Source organism: Suricata suricatta, chromosome 14, assembly GCF_006229205.1.
Source record: "Suricata suricatta isolate VVHF042 chromosome 14, meerkat_22Aug2017_6uvM2_HiC, whole genome shotgun sequence".
NCBI lineage: Eukaryota > Metazoa > Chordata > Mammalia > Carnivora > Herpestidae > Suricata > Suricata suricatta.
Genome location: NC_043713.1, coordinates 14757306 through 14773763, shown reverse-complemented (window position 1 = coordinate 14773763; position 16458 = coordinate 14757306). Strand labels below are relative to the sequence as shown.

The 16458-nt window shown below is 36.2% G+C and overlaps 1 long non-coding RNA gene across 1 annotated transcript; it reads right to left on the bottom strand.

Moving 5' to 3' along the window:
• Positions 1-431: 431 nt before the first annotated feature.
• LOC115278396 lies at positions 432-10794 on the bottom strand. Its single transcript, XR_003902865.1, has 3 exons — positions 10726-10794; positions 1496-1602; positions 432-644 (listed from the first exon to the last, which is right to left on the bottom strand). It is a non-coding gene; the product is annotated as an uncharacterized LOC115278396 (long non-coding RNA).
• Between the last annotated feature and the right edge of the window lie 5664 nt (positions 10795-16458).

Below are 16458 nucleotides of genomic sequence, written 5' to 3'. Positions count from 1 at the left end.
AATAGATGTTTCTTACAAAGAACTTCTAACCAAAATATCCAAAGTAACACTTACTACCCTATATTAAGAGACAAACCACTTGATAGAGAAAAGATTCAAACAGATATTTCACAAGGTATAAAAATAGTCAATAAGGACATGAAAAGATGCTAGAGATTATTAGCTAACAGGGCATATCAAGTAAAATACCATACTGAAATATCACACCTACTGTCAAGAATTGCCTTTTTTCTTCCAAAGACTGAAATATTAATTGCGGGCAAGCAATTAGGGGTTCTGACCTCTTCTACACGGCAGGTGGAAACGTAAAACCACCTGTTAAATCATTGGTCAGGTTCTCAAATAGTTTACACGTACCCGATGCCATTCCCCAATTCATTATCCAGAGTGAAGGGAGACACACAGAGTGTCCATACTTTACAACTGCATTTATACAAAATACTCGGAAACAACAACAAAAAATAATCTAGAATGACAAAATCTGGATCAGTTTGTGACTAAGAGCAAAGGGGGGCTGCGCTTCTGAGAATGCAGGGCACATCCGTTACGTTGTTTAGAGCAGTGGCTTCACGGATGTGTCCATCTGCCAGAGTGCACGGACTGCACATCTCAAGTGGCCGTGGCTTCTTTGATATACATTTCCCCTGAGTAAAGTTAAGAAAAATAAAGTGTGTATGCAAACCCAAAACAACTTTGTAACTTAGTTATTAAAAGGGTGAATCTCACAGATCAGTGACTTTTGGTAGAGTTAATTCTTAGAAAGTGGAGTAATTAAGCAGGCTTCGCCCATGATCTACTTTGCCAAACTCTAATGTGTTTACAGCTCCATGGAATGCAGCAGAAGCCAGCACGCCTCTTTAACCTTTTATCAAGCTATTGCCTTCGCCTGGAATCTTCTTCCTGTCTCTGGGTTCCTTTAGAGTTCCCACTCATCTTTTTTTTTTTAACGTTTGTTTACTTATTTTGAGAGAGAGTGTGCAAGCAAGTAGAGGAGGGAGGAGACAGAAAGGAAGAGAAAGAGAATCCCAAACAGTCTCCCCACTGTCGTGCAGAGCCTGATGCAGGGCTTGAACTCAACCAACAGTGAGATCATGACCTGAGTTGAAATCAAGAGTCGGACACTCAATCGACTGAGCCACCCAGGCACCCAGGCATTTTTTTTAAGGTTATTTATTTATTTTGAGAGACAGAGAGTGAGAGGGAATGAGAATGAGTGGGAGAGGGGCAGAGAGAGATAGAAAGAATCCCAAGCAGGCTCTGAGCTGTCAGTGCAGTGGGGCTCGATCTCACAAACTATGAATCATGACCTGAGCCAAAATCAAGACTTGGTCATTTAACCGACTGAACCACCCAAGTGCCCCCCACTCATCTTTTAAGACCTGACCATCAAGGATCCTCTCCCCCATCACCCTCTTACTTCCGGCGGATGTTAACAGCTCCTGCCTATAAATCTTTTTAATTTTTGTGTGTCCCCGTGTCATAGAATTGCACTTACTTTTTGCATTATTCTAGAGGTAGTTGTGTGAATGTGACACTCTTCACTAGACTTGAAGCTCATCATCATCTGATTGGGTGCTCTGGGCTCTGAAACAGGCCTAGGACCTAAGCGACAGACATTAAATGCACAGTTAGTTGAAGTTAAACTTAATCATTTTCCAATTGAGTTAATTTAGAAATAGGTCACATTTCCCCATCATAAGCCTCTTAGGGGAGACATGGGCAGCCGAGTATGCTGTTAAGGTTAAAGAAAAACACTCATAAAGAAGGGATCTTTGGAGAGAGACTTCAAGTTACCTGTGAAAAACATATGGCATTTCTTCTTCCCTCCACTACAGAAAAATTTCTTAGCTTTGTTCTAAAACTTAAATCACTTCTGAATCAATGAGCCTTTCCAAAAGATGAAGTGTTTGCTTTTTAAATACTGCACGGAGGCTTTCAGGCTTCTTAGAATTTCTGTGAAGCATTGTTGAACTTTCAAAAGTACTTGCAAACATCTCAATTTTTGCTAATGTGTGGATGCCACTTTCAAAACCAGATTGCACCAGACAAATTAAACATGGAAGGAAGACTTTATTCTAGGCTATTGCAACAGAGGGAAGACCAGAACTCACTCTCAGCTTTTAAGACTCAGGGTGAAGGGACCATTGGCCTTCTATTTGGCAACTGGCCTTAACCAAAGGAAAAGTCGATTTTCATGCGTCTTCAGAATGGGAGATAGTTTTGCACATGGAGCAAAGTACTCTGGAGGGAAAGTTAGGCTCCAACCCTCCCACAGAGACTGGCAAGATAGGAACACTGTCTTCCTCAGTGGTGTCATGTCAAAGGGACAGTCCCAAAGTCCTGCAGAAAGACCATCTAGGACTGTAAAACTAGCAAGAGGCTTTTAAAAAGATTTGCATCTCAAAGGGACAGAGAAAGATTTTACAATGACAAGTTTTCTAAAGTAAACGCTCTAAGAAAAGGGAGCAGAGAGGCCTCTGTGGTTAGACCATCTGGATTCTGTAAGGGCCTGGGTGAAAGAGAGGTCAGGGGCCTGGAGGCAGGAAGAAGACTGTCTAAGTATAGTCAAGCTGAGGGAAATATTGAGGTTATCTTGATCACTGCCTTCTTTACCTAATGATTTTATGTTTCTGACACTGAGCCTTTAGCTTTGCCAAATTAAACTTTGCTTAATTGTCCTTAAGCAGAGAACTGGTTCCTTGATCTGGAAAGCAGAGGCGTCAAGGGTATGTCATTTTGCTCTCTGCCAAGCTGAAAGTGGGTAATAATAGAGTTTTCTTCCAATACTTCAAGGCCAGAGCAAGGACAAGATAGCTTCAAGTGGCCCAGCTACAGTTGTACAAAAAAATACTTTAATAGGGATAATTTTTCCTAATTGATCAAGAAAATGAACCTCTCCTCCAACAGTAATGAAAATAGAATTGATAATGCTTGCTGTGCACTAACTTAGATCTTTACCATACTGTTGGTTGAAAATGATGCAGCATACATATTATTTTGGGAGTGGAGAGGTTGAATTTAATCAGTGCCTTTTGTTTTCTTGCTATTTGCTTTGATTGCTACAGTTTAGCTGTTTGGCTCTGTTGAGTCATTATCTGTTCCTCTCCCTCCCTCTTTACTTCTTTTTGTTTCATTAGCATCTTTATTTTATAATTTCTTTATTGTTTGAGCTGTGGTGCTCAGTGTTTAAATGATTGTTTTGTTTCTAAATTCCTTTTTCATCAGAAACTTTTATTTCAAACTAAAGTAGTCTGAACAAATCTGAGGTCTACTTTGGGATTTTATTTCTTTATACGCTTTTGATAGCATTAAGCAGCACAGTATTGAATGATGTGAATAATTATGTAAATTAGGATAATATGCTATAGGTAGGGAATGCTAATTGATTGCATTGATAGCTCCAATTAATGGCCTCACTATATCCATGCTTTTTGTAATGTGATTGTGCTGTTCCTCTCATCAAGATGATTCGTGATTCACTCCTTGAATCTGTGCTGGTCTTGTAAGTTGTTTTGAGCAATAGAATGGAGCAGAAAAGATTTTTGCCTGTTCCAAGCCTAGCAACTCTAGTAAATGCCTGCATCTTCTAGGACAATAAGTCTGAACTAGCCATTGGGAGGATCAGAGACCACACTGAGGAGAGATGAATCCCAGTTGAGGTATAAACCAGCCAGCCCTTGACCATCTAACAAATTGAGTGCAAGTGGATGGTCAAGTCTAGTCAAGATCAGCCACACCTGTCCATATCAGCAGACCATCTGATTGATTCATAGACTCAGAGCAAAAATAAATGAATACATTTTCTACCAGTAGGGTATTGTGTGTTTGTTACACAGCACTATTATAGTATTAAGGAGCTAACACGTTAACTTTCTTTTCCCTATTACGGCACACACACCCACTGAATTATTTCAAACATCTGTTGAGTGTCATACAGTGGTAAATACTAAAGGCACAGAAACACATATCAACAACCGTTCTTTCAGTTGGTATGCTCATGTGAAAGAAGGAAGACCATCAACACTTTGTAATAGAGGGTTATGTGTTACATATGATGAGCATAGACTTAATGGAGTCCTCATAGGGGTTATTTAAGTTAAATAAGCATCAAATGATCTTCCTGGCAGTGACTGAAATGTGTAGAATCTTGAAGTAGAATGAGTCGAAGTTGGTTAAAAAGATGTGACAGAAGAGCATTGTAGGAAGCAGCAAATTATTTTGTAAATCACAAGATCAAAAGGTGCTGAAAAATGGTAAACATTTAAAAATAATGACATATGATATATGGATTTAGCAGAGATGACATCGAGAAACTAAGCAGAAAAAATTGGAGCATAAATTTCCTTGTGTTCAGAAAATTTGATCTCTATTCTGAAAATTATAGAAAAAAGGAAGATTATTAAGGATTACAGTTGAAGTGATTCTTCTAAGGGTTTCAGGAGCTCTTGATGATGGCCATGGAAAAGAAAAAAAAAACAAGGAAAAGTCAAAGATATGAAAAATGCAGGCGGAGGCTACCGTAGTAACTCAGATGACAAGTGAGAAAGGTGGGGTGCATACCTGCAGTCATGGAGACGATGCAAAGAGAAAAGAATAAGAAGAATAAAGACCTTGGTTGTACTAGCATTCAAGAAATAAGTATAGGGACGAGAAGAAGTGAAAGAAAGAAAAAAAGAACCACCACCTATGTAGAAAGAAAACCAGAAATTAAGCTAGTAAAGGGCATCAGTTATAGAGTTTTGTACCCCAACAGGAACCTCCAAAAGTTTCTGAGAGAGTCTGACTGGGTGACCACTGAAAGCTGGAAAGACAAGCATGGTAGAAACTTTGAATTCAGAAATATTTGAGAACTAAATGTACACCATAAATTATGTATGAATTTTAATCTCATGGTTATATCTTCATTAGTAAGAGTTTCTCAAAAGAAGATGGAGTAGATGATAGAAATGGCCACATAATCTTTCCTTGATTCAGGAGATAGAATCTCTTTCTATAGCATTTCAATCTGGGAAGCCTGTGGGACTTGATTTGAGTAAAACAAGCAATGGAAGGGAAACTATAAATTCTGAGCCTGACCTCAAGAGGCTCTGGTAAGCCTTTCACTCTTGGGACTTTGTTACAACCAAGCGTACAAGTCTGGGGTAACCTGCTGGGGCTAACAAACAACATGGAATAAAGACAAGCCATTCTACTTAACATCCCCTTTGAAGAATTAGCCTCAGTCAACCAGAGAGCTGGCCATAGGTGTATGAGCTGAGACCAGTTGAAGAACCTTCTAGTTGACCTGGCCCAAAGGGCATTTCCAATGCCAAATATGTGATTGTTTTAAGTCACAATGTTTATGATGATTTTTTTAAGGTGTAAAAGCAATTTTAATAAAAAGATGGTACCAGAGTATCACGCCTTACAGTTGGAGTCAAGGTATTGCTATTGTTCATGTTCTACATTCTGTTATAATATCTGCATATTGAACTTGTGACTTATAAAAGCAATGAAAATGAAGCAGGGTGGAAAAAAATGATAACTCTCTACTTAACTAAACTTGGTAGGGATAAAATTGATAACCTTTATGGTTTGAATTCATAAGCCTATTCTACCCTCAATTTAGTTTTATGTCTTCAAAAGCTTCTGTCCAATTTTAAAGATTTCATAAAAGACATAATTTTCTTTTGAAATTTCTGAATTGCTTTTTGGTTCAATTAAACCTTGATGCCAGGGCAACTGAAGCTGTTACCAGTTGACTGTCCTACATATCTTGGCCAAGTGAATACATTCTGGATTTTTCCTTTATCAGCCTTGGATGAATTATTCATTGACTGAACTCACATTTCCAGGAACACAGATGGAAAATGGTGTAAAAAATGTGCCCTTTAATAGTGTCCTATTTTTTTCCGCATTAAATATCTTTGTATAGTCAACTATTGCTTCTAACCAACCATGGCTATGCCCTGGTGGCTCATTATCACCTTCGCTTCTTTTACTCCTCCATAATATTTTTTCCCCATACCTGAGTTTGCGACTCCAGAAATACCTGTGCAATAGTCATATTTGAAATAGTATTTTTTATGTTTTTTCCTCTGGCAAATAAAAAGTGTGAAATGCAATATATGAGACTATGTGAAGTGCTCAGTTTCTTTTCTTCTTTTTTTTCTCACTACTATTCTTCTTTTCCTCTATCCTTCCCCACTTCCCTCCTTTCGTTTTGCAGAATGCTGCTATTATTTGATACGTTATTTATCCATATTTGTATCCACTTTATGCTTGAACTCCCATCTCTTCTTAATGTGTCATGTTTGACTCCATGAAAAATGTTTTTTTAATGTTGTATAGCAGAAAGAGAAACAATTTTGAAGTCCTATATTTTGTATTTGATCCAGAGTGTACCATGTTCTTGCAAAGAAATGAGTCAAATAACCTAAATGATTCTTATATCTTATCCATGAAATAAAGTAAATATCCTTATTTTAGAAAACATGAGAATAGCATCGTGTATATTAAATACATATATAACAAAGGTGGCCCTTTAAGACACTTAGAATTGTGTGAAAATGGCAAAGAAATAAAACTTTAAATAGTAAGTTCCTGAGGCACCTGGGTGGCTCAGTAGGTTAAGTGTCCAACTTTGGCTCAGATCATGATCTCACAGTGGTTTCCAGCCCCACATCGGGCTCTGTGCTGACCACTTGCTCAGAGCCTGGAGCCTGCTTCCCATTCTGGGTCTCCTTCTCCCTCTGCCCCTCCCCGCTCCCACCTGTCTCACTCTATCTATCAAAAATAAATAAATGTAAAAAAAAAAAAAACCAGTAAATTCCCGAAATGAAATGAAGTGGAGAAAGATTTTTCTTGGACTTAAAACTTTAAATGACCTTTAGATGGTTATAAAAATCGATATTTTTAAGAAAGAGGAGCTCTTCTAGGAAGAAACATTCCAAATACCTGGGTTCCTAATGACTAGTTTTCAGAATACTTAAAAGGAAACTTGTGTATTTTTATTACTCTAACCTATATATTGCATATTCCAAGACCGAGACCATACGTGGATATACACATAAGGAAGTGGCAGCAAAGGCTATTCTCTTTCATTATGGTATTTTAATTTTCATAAGAAAAAAGCTGTCCTTATATAGAAAGAATATATTTTAAATTCCAGAGTCACGGCTTCTCTTCCATTTTCATCTATTTCTTTAAACCACATTTTTCATTTCACAAACTTGGCACATATTTTATGCAAGAAAGCATAAACTATTATCTGAAGTACAAAGTCATATATATTTCAAGTGGAGGTTGAGTAGACAAAAAGATTAATTTGCTTTTTGTCAACTCCATTCCCCATTTTTCTCTGTCACGGATTTCTTTCTGTGGTCCTTGGTAAATGGGAAAGACATTGTGAACAAATTAGCATAAGAATGCATCACCCCCAGGAAAATACGTGTAATGAGGTGAAATTAAGATTCAGCCTAACCCTACATTCTTAGATATAACTTACTGTAACGGCAAGAGATACAGTTTATTTTCAAACTTAAGGCAGTAAGCATGTGATGAGATGGTGTAATTACTTAGTTTGCTTTTTCTATTTGTGGCCTCCAGGGGGCAGCATTCATTCTTTCACTACTACAGAACACTGTAGCTGTTTATCTAACCAACTATCTATCTATCTATCTATCTATCTATCTATCTATCTATCTATCATCAACCTATCTCCCCTTGAGTTTAAATCATATTTCTGTGTAGGGGCAAGCGTGCCTCACTAACAAAACAGACTTATGAGAAAGAAATACATTATATATCATCTTTAAAAAAAAGTTACTAGATGCTTTCTTTGCATTTCTGAAAGAACAAATGCAATGCGGCCATCTAGGCTGAATCTTTCTCTCTGAACATTTCGGTAATACAAGATATCAACTAAAAATGATTTTACTTTCATAGTAAGAAAAAAACCCTATTTGATTAATAAGTAATTAGGCAATCAAATGGATGCTGAAAATTATCCATTTCCTAAAAAAAAAAAAAAAAAAAAAAAAAAGCCCAGAAAACAAGAATAGAAAGAACAATGGACTTTTGCCAAGAGAAACAACGAGCTTTTCCAAGAATAAAGCGCGATATGCAGCACATCCTGAACAACACTCAGATCTCCTGATGCACACGAGGAAAACTAGGATGATCTCTCAGTAAAAGGCTTTCTTGTATATTTACTTGCTTAGATTTTTTTAATGAGTCAAGACCAAGAAGTAACCACTTATAAACCACTATTATTATTATTCTAACTATACTAGGAGTGTATAATCTAACAATTTGGGAAGAGGAGAGAGAAATATGTGTTGCCCAACTACGAAAACTTGTAATGGCCTCTCCTGTGACAAACTATTTGGAATGATTCCGAGAGAAGTTAAAGAAAGCTTTATTCCAATTTCTTCTTGGTTAATTTCAAGTTTTGGTACATCTTTAATCAAGAAAAAAGGTGGGACAAAATGATCAATTTTACAGAGGCATTTCAGTTAGTGGTGGAGGAAAGGTATCAATCTCAAATTTAGCACTGAAAATTTGAAGCATCTGTAGGAGATTCTGGCTACAGAGAAAACAGAGACCATGAAAGAGGACCATGGAGAAGGTAAAGTACAAGACATGGTATTAATAATTATACATAAAATCACAGTGACTAAACTTATTCTCCCCCAAATTAAAAAAAAAGTAAAGTTGTTACTGATCTTTAAAAATGCAAGAAATATTAATGTTTTGTTTTAAGGTGCATTGCTTGCCAACTCAAACCTGTCTCCGGTTATTAGCAGGACCTGGTCACATATACTTTCACAATGACACTTTTTATTTTATTTTATTTTTTTATGGAAGGGGAGCCTAGGTTCCTAAAATCCACTCGCAAGAAAATTAATAGTTGGAGGAAAGTGCAGAATGATTGAAAGATGTTCTTAACAAATCATGACATTTTTCTTTACACCCTTAATAAGTAGAAATGAAGCTACATCCATGGGATTCATCTTTCGCATGAGGACTGTAATTTACATGCAAAATAAATTCAGGTGGAGCTATTCAGGGAGCCTAGGTGTAACAGGATCGCCATTTGTCAGAGATTATTACTCTAGAAGGCTCCCTAGGAGAGGCATAAATTTGCCCCGCAATAACACATCGCATAATAACAGCAAGGAACCTGTCTCTGCACTCCTCACGGGCAGCACACCTGCTCAGAGGGACCTTCCTACTGAGCCTATCAGGCCAACCTGCTCATTCATGTGGCAATCCAAGCCTTTAGTTAGGAACTACTGGAGCAAAACCAGACCATAAAATCGCCCACTGACATGTTGTCTTTGAAGCATAGAGAGAATAGATCTGTTTTGTTTGGAAACCTAAATATTTGAAGAAGGCCAGAATGGATACATGGGAAGACAGCAATGACTGGAGTAAATAATCCCAATGAAAAATCCCAATAGTTTGGCTGATTTATTAGCTATGAAGATCAGTGTCCTCATATTGGGAGTGATAAAGGTCTCCTTATACGGTTATTGTGAAGTTTATAATCACTTTAGGGAAAATGTCTAGCATCATGTTTGGACATACTGGAATCAGAACTTTCATAGCCCAACTATGGATGTTGTCTTTCATATGAGATAACAGTGAGTCACATGAACAGCATCACTCTATGCTCTAAGCCGTAGCACTGACCCATTCCTGATATGTAGCCCACATTTAACTCATGGATTGTGGTTATTAAAGGCTGGGAGAAATATAGGGGGATTCTGGCCATCGGACTCTAAACAGTTAAGTGGCCTTTCATGAGATCAAACCTGGTGCTTATTCAGTACCAAGTTACAAATAACACCTTGCTATCTTATAAGTTCTTGAGTCACTTGTAAGGACACTTTAAGGCAAAGATATCTCTTTGAAGGTGACAGCAAACCTCCTTGTTAATGAGTTCTGCTTTAGTTAATTGCATTTTAAGCACTGGCACCTTTACCCACTTACAGTTCTACTGTCGTTTTGTCATTCTGGAAGAGTGATATGAGGGGCCGTAGTCACTTACCAAGTCTACCCTAATAGTTGGTAAATGCAGTTTTGTTAAAACTTAAATGAAAAGCTAAACTCAGCAATTTAATCCAAATAATGAGCTACCAATTATTTTCAGGATCTTAAAGCCCCTTTTGGTTATAAATTGCTGTTTGCAGATAGCAACTAGTCAATCATTCTCACCACAAAGCCTCTTATTATGTAAAATGGTTTTAATCATTAAAAGTGTTTGGAATTTCAGAAAGTCAGACAGCAGTAAAATACCTAATAATACACTCAAAGCTAGCTACAATGAATTTCATCTTTATCGGGTTCCATAGAAAAAATTGACTAAAATATTTTCAGTGGATGAGTATCAGTGGGTTTCCACCGAATAAATTATTTCCAACAGGGATAAGCGTATGGTTAAGCAGAAAAAGAACTGACTGATTTGATTAAAAGTTTTTTCTTAGAAAACTATAAATAGAGATCATGTAGAGAAACATGGCAAAACTTTTCGGGGCATTATAATTTATAGGACATATATGATTTTATACACACACATAGTTATATATACATAGTTGTGTATACAAAGCAATATATAAATGAAATCCACATAAAGAGCCTCTCAGAAAGGAATAATTGATACTGTAAAATATTTTGATTCCCCTCACTAAAGCATCTTCCTTAAATATTGTTTTTTTTAAATATTTACTTTTTATTACTTACTTTAAAAAGCCCACGAGTCAGCAGAAAACAGGATCAAAACAATTTTAAAATATGAAAACATGAACTGCTTAGAGAAGATACCCTCATCCTACAAAAAAAGTAGAAATATGTTCTAGAATTAGTTTTAGCTTATGCACAAGTTCACTAGTTCAAGAAGAGAGAAGACCCTGCGGTTACTTAGTATGTCTTCGTGTGCTACAACTTCAGTAATACTTGAGTCAAGGCCATCAATGTACATAGCAATAGATTGTCATGATTTATACCATTTAATTACAGTCTTATAAAGGGCATATTTATCTTATTAAATAGGCTAAAGAAGAGTCCATTATGGGACAAAGCAAAGATCTCTACTTCAAAAAAGAAAGGAGTTCAAATACGAAGAATAAAAATGTCAAGAGAACATCAAGATCCACTTTTGCAATGAATTCTTCTTCTAGGCTAGATTCCAAACCCCTTTGTGAGGATGTGTTAAGTAATTCCATCATTGAATACATATTTATTGAGGGGCGCCTGGGTGGCTTGGTCGGTTAAGCGTCCGACTTCAGCTCAGGTCATGATCTCACTGCTCATGGGTTCGAGCTCTGAGTTTCTGTGCTGACAGCTCAGAGCCTGGAGCCTGTTTCAGATTCTGTGTCTCCCTCTCTCTCTGCCCCTCCCCCATTCATGGTCTGCCTCTCTCTCTCTCTCTCTTTTAAAAATAAATAAACATTAAAAAAAATACATCTTTATTGAGAACCGACTAGCAGGCACTCTCCAAGGTGCTGAGAATGCAATGGTGAACAGAAGTCAGCATCCTCATGGTGTTATTCTAATGAGGAAATATATTATGGATAAACAAATGAATTATGTCATATAATAGCATGTAAAGGTAAACACAGTGAGGATAAAAATTAAGCAGCATAAGGGTAAAGAGAGTGGTAATGTTGCTATTTTAGACAGTGGACAGGAAAAGCTTCTCTAAGAAGGTGAATTTTGCCTAAACAATTAAAGAAAGTAAGGGAATCCACAAATACCCAAGAGAAGGACATTCCAAATCTAGAATGTGAAATGCAACAGTCTTGTTGTGGAAATATCCTTGGCTCTTCCACAGAACTTCAGAAAGGCCAGTGTGGCTAGGTTTAGAAAGATTAAGGGGAAGGATAGTAGAAATGAAATAGAAGAGAAATGAATAAGCCAAGTTGTGTAGGAATTTCGTTTTTATTTTGTGGTGAGAAAGTGTTGATGGATTTTTTTCTCAGGGGAGCAACATGATGGTTATAGTATAAAAGATCACTCTGACTGCTGGAGTTTTAAATCTAAAGAAAGATCAGTCAGCAAAGTTTGTCACTTTGCTTCAGCCAAGTTTAACCAAAAAGGTGAATGGAGTAGATTGATTTGGATTTAATTAGGGTTGGGCCTTAATGAGGCAGAGGGACATATGGGTTCTACAGTTGACAATAAGCATGCATTCTTTTTATTGTGAAAAAATGTACACAACACAAAATTTGTCATTTTAACCTTTTTTAAGTGCACAGTTCAGTGGGACTGAGTATATTCATATTGTTGTGTAACCATCCCTGTCATCAATTGTCAGAACTTTTTCATCTTCCCAAACTGAAAGCCTGTACTCATTAAACAGTAACTCCTCATGCTCTGGCTCTCTCCGCGTCCCTGGAACTACCTTTCTAGTTTCTGTCATTACAAGTTTGACTACACTAGGGGCACCTGGGTGGCTCAGTCAGTTGAGTGTCCAGCTTCGGCTCAGGTCATGGTCTTGCTGTTCGTGGGTTTGAGCCCCACGTCAGGCTCTGTGCAGACAGCTCAGAGCCTGGAGCCTGCTTCAGATTCTGTGTCTCCCTCTCTCTCTCTGGCCCTCCCTTGCTCATGCTCTCTCTCTCAAAAATAAATACAACATTACAAGTTTGACTACTCTAGGAACCTCATAAAGGTGGAATCACAGATTTTCCTTTTGTGTCTGGCTTATTTCACTTACCATAATGTCTTCAAGGTTCATCTATGTGAAGCATGTGTCAGAATTTCATTAATTTTTAGGGCTGAATAATACTTTATTGTATGCATATGCCATATTTTGTTTATCATTCACCCCTCAGTGGACATTTGGCTTGTTTTCACCTTTAACTATTGTGAATAATGCTATTAAGGATGTACAAATATCCGTCTGAATCTCCACTTCCACGAGTTTTTGGCACATAGCCAGAAGTTAAATTGCTGGATCATATGTCAATTTTCAGTTTAATATTTTGAGGAACAGCCATACTGTTCTCTACAGAGGCTGCTCCATTTTCCATTCCCATCACTAGTGCACAAAGGTTCCAATTTCACCACATGGTCACCAACACTGGCCACATCTATTAAGATGTGAACTAGTATCCCATTGTGGGTTTAACTTGCGTTTCCCTAATGATTGGTGAAGTTGAGCATCTTTTCATGTGTTTATTGAACATTTATGTATCTTCTTTGGAGAAATGTTTAAGTCCTTTGATCATTTTTTAAAATCAGGTTTTTAAAAATCATTGAACTATAAAAGTTCTTTATATATTCTTGATATTTTTCCCTAACAGATATATAATTTGCAAATATATTTTTTTTCATTTCATGGGTTGCTTTTTCAGCCAATTGGCAGCATTCTTGATCCATACAGCTTTTTATTTTGGTGAGGTTCAATTTATCTAAATCTCCTTTTGTTGCCTATTCTTTTGGTGTCATATGCAAGAGGTCACTGCCAAATTCAATGTCATTAAGCTTTTCTGCCATGCTTATTTCTGAGTTTTATAGCCTTAGCTATCACATTGTATTTTTAATCCACTTTGAGATAATTTTTTATATGGTGTAAAAAAAAAGAGGTGTACACATTGTTCTTTTGCTCGTAGATATGTTCTCCTAATGCCACTTGTTGAAAATACTGCCATTTCCCTATTGAATGGTCTTGGCATTTTAAGTATAATTTTTTGATTCTATAGATGAGGGTCGTTTTGGACTTGCTATTCTATTCCATTAGTTAATTGGTCTATCTTTTGGCCAGTATTACACTGTTTTTTATTACTGTAGGTGTGGCAAGTTTTGAAATTAAAAAGGGTGCATTGATATTCCATATGAATTTTAGGATGGATTTTTCTATTTCTGGAAAAAATTTTGGGATATTGATATTGATTACATTGAATCTGTAGATCATGTTGAATAGTATTGACATCCTAACAATATTAAGTATTCCAATTTATGAAAACCCAATGAGATACCACCTCATACCTGTTAAAATTGCTATTATACAAAAGACAAAAGATAAGTATAAGCATGAATGTAGAGGAAAGGGACCCTTGTACACTATTGGTGGGAATGTAAATTGATAGATTTTTTGGAAAACACTATGTAGATACTTCAAAAAATTAAAAATAGAGCTACTACATGATCCCACAACCCCACTCTGTACATCCATACAATGAAAATGAAATCAGCATCCCAAAGAAATATCTTCACTCCCATGTTTATTGCAGTATTAATCATAATACCCAATAGAGGGGAACAACTCATGTTCAACAATGGATAAATAAATTTTTAAAAAACATGTTTTACACACACACACACACACACACACACACACACACACACACAGAGGAATAGTATTTGGCAAAGAAAAAGAAGAAAATCCTGTCACTTGCAACATGAATAAAACTGATAATGTTATGCTAAGTGAAAGAAACAAACCAGACATAGAAACACAAACACTGTATGATCTCACTTATGTGGAATCTAAAAACAAAACAAAACAAAACACAACTTGAACTCATAAAAACAAAGAGATGAAAGGTCATTACCAGGGGCTTGAGGATAGGAGGGAAATGTAGAGATGCTGGAGAGTAGGTACAAAGTTGCAATTATGTAGCAGGATAAGTCTAGGGATCTCATATACAGGTATGATGATTATAGTTAATAATATTGTATTGAGTACTAGAAATATGCCAAGACTGTAGATTTCAGGTGCACCCAACACACACACAAAAATGGTATTATGTGAGGAGATATGTTAATTAGCTTCTCTGTAGTAATCATTTCACTATGTATATGTATACTAAATCATCTCATTGTACATCTTAAGTATGCAATTTTTATTTTATATACTTATTTATATTTATTTTATATATAAATAAAAACTATAGTTATGAATGTACATGAGAAATCCTAAACAAAATATTAGCAAAGTTCAAAATTATACCTAAAGGATGGCCAAGCAGGGGTGTTTTGGGGGGAGAGAATGCAAAGGTGCTTTAACATTAGGACATCATTCAATGCATTTCATATTAACATGCTAAAGACTTAAAATCATATTATATTTAAAAATGTAAAAAATCTACTAATTGTGACATCTCAAACTTGATTTTCTTCAGCTGCAAAATGAAAAGAAAAAGTTTAATAATGGGAATAATTTTTAAAGAATAGAAAATAATATATTAATATCTTGTGTCCTCAAATATTTTATCCTTATGTTTACTGAAAAGCTTAAAGAAAACAACAAATTTATTATGTTTAAGTCAATTCATTTCAATCTTAGGTTAAATTCTATCTCAGAGAGAAACGTTAGTGTCTATACTGAACTTTATTCAATGTTTTAATTCCACTTCATCATGAGACTCGGGGAAAATTCTCATTAAAAATAAACATTTTCTGCTTCTAATTATGGCAGTAAACATGACATTTGGAGATAACTTTGTAGTCATTTTATGACCATTCATTAATAATCAATCACACCCTAGGACTAATTTTAAAAGTCATAACTCTGCTGATGCCAGACTTCCATATCTCATATGCATTTGTATCCAACCCATCTATTTCTATGGAATAAATTTAACAATTATTTATATCTAGTATCCAATGGGAAAATTATCAGTTTTGTAATAAAAACTCTAATCAACAGGACACCCAGAAGAAAATTTCCTTTAACTAAATGTGCATATATTTATATGGGGAAGAGAGAGCTTTGTCATATCCAGAGCACAAGAGAAATCTCACCTTTCAAAATATACCATCGTAGAACTAAAAAGTTAGTCCATACAGAAAAAGATGATATAGTGGAGATGCTTTTTATCTACAGCCATCAAATATTCAGCTTTTCTCAGAACAAAATCACTTTGCAAAAGTCTGCTCATTAATTCCAAAGGAAGAATAAAAATGAATAAAGCATGCAAGTCTTCTCTTCAAGTGCACTACCTAAAGCACCTAACTTCAAACTAGATGATGTTTTATAATTCCTACAATGGTGTCTGAGGATGCTCAGGAGTAGACAAAAGATTCTTAAAGGTAACTCTAGGACATTTTGGTAACACAGTTTAGAAACACAGCACACAGCATTCTGGATGGCACTAAAACAGTCCTCTTCTGTCATTTAGGACGAACATTTTTATATCTGCCACTGATAATTTGGGTATATTTCTTTTGGTTTTTAAATTTGTATTATTTTTGACTTTCAAAGACTATTGTTTAAGTGAAAGAGACTAGTAAGCAATGCGATTTTGGATAATTTCACAGCAGTGGGAGTCAGCTCCCACCCAGAGTTCCTGGGATCATCCTAAACATTGATTTTATGACATGTTCTACACATTCTGTTTGTCATGACTGACCTGGGTTGGCCATCTGTAAGATTTGCAGTGATTTACTGCTTGCATTGTAGGTACGAAAAGGTGGCCTGGAAAATCAGAAAGTCAGTCTCTATCTTGGTCTCAAGCTTTCTCGTAGCATTGT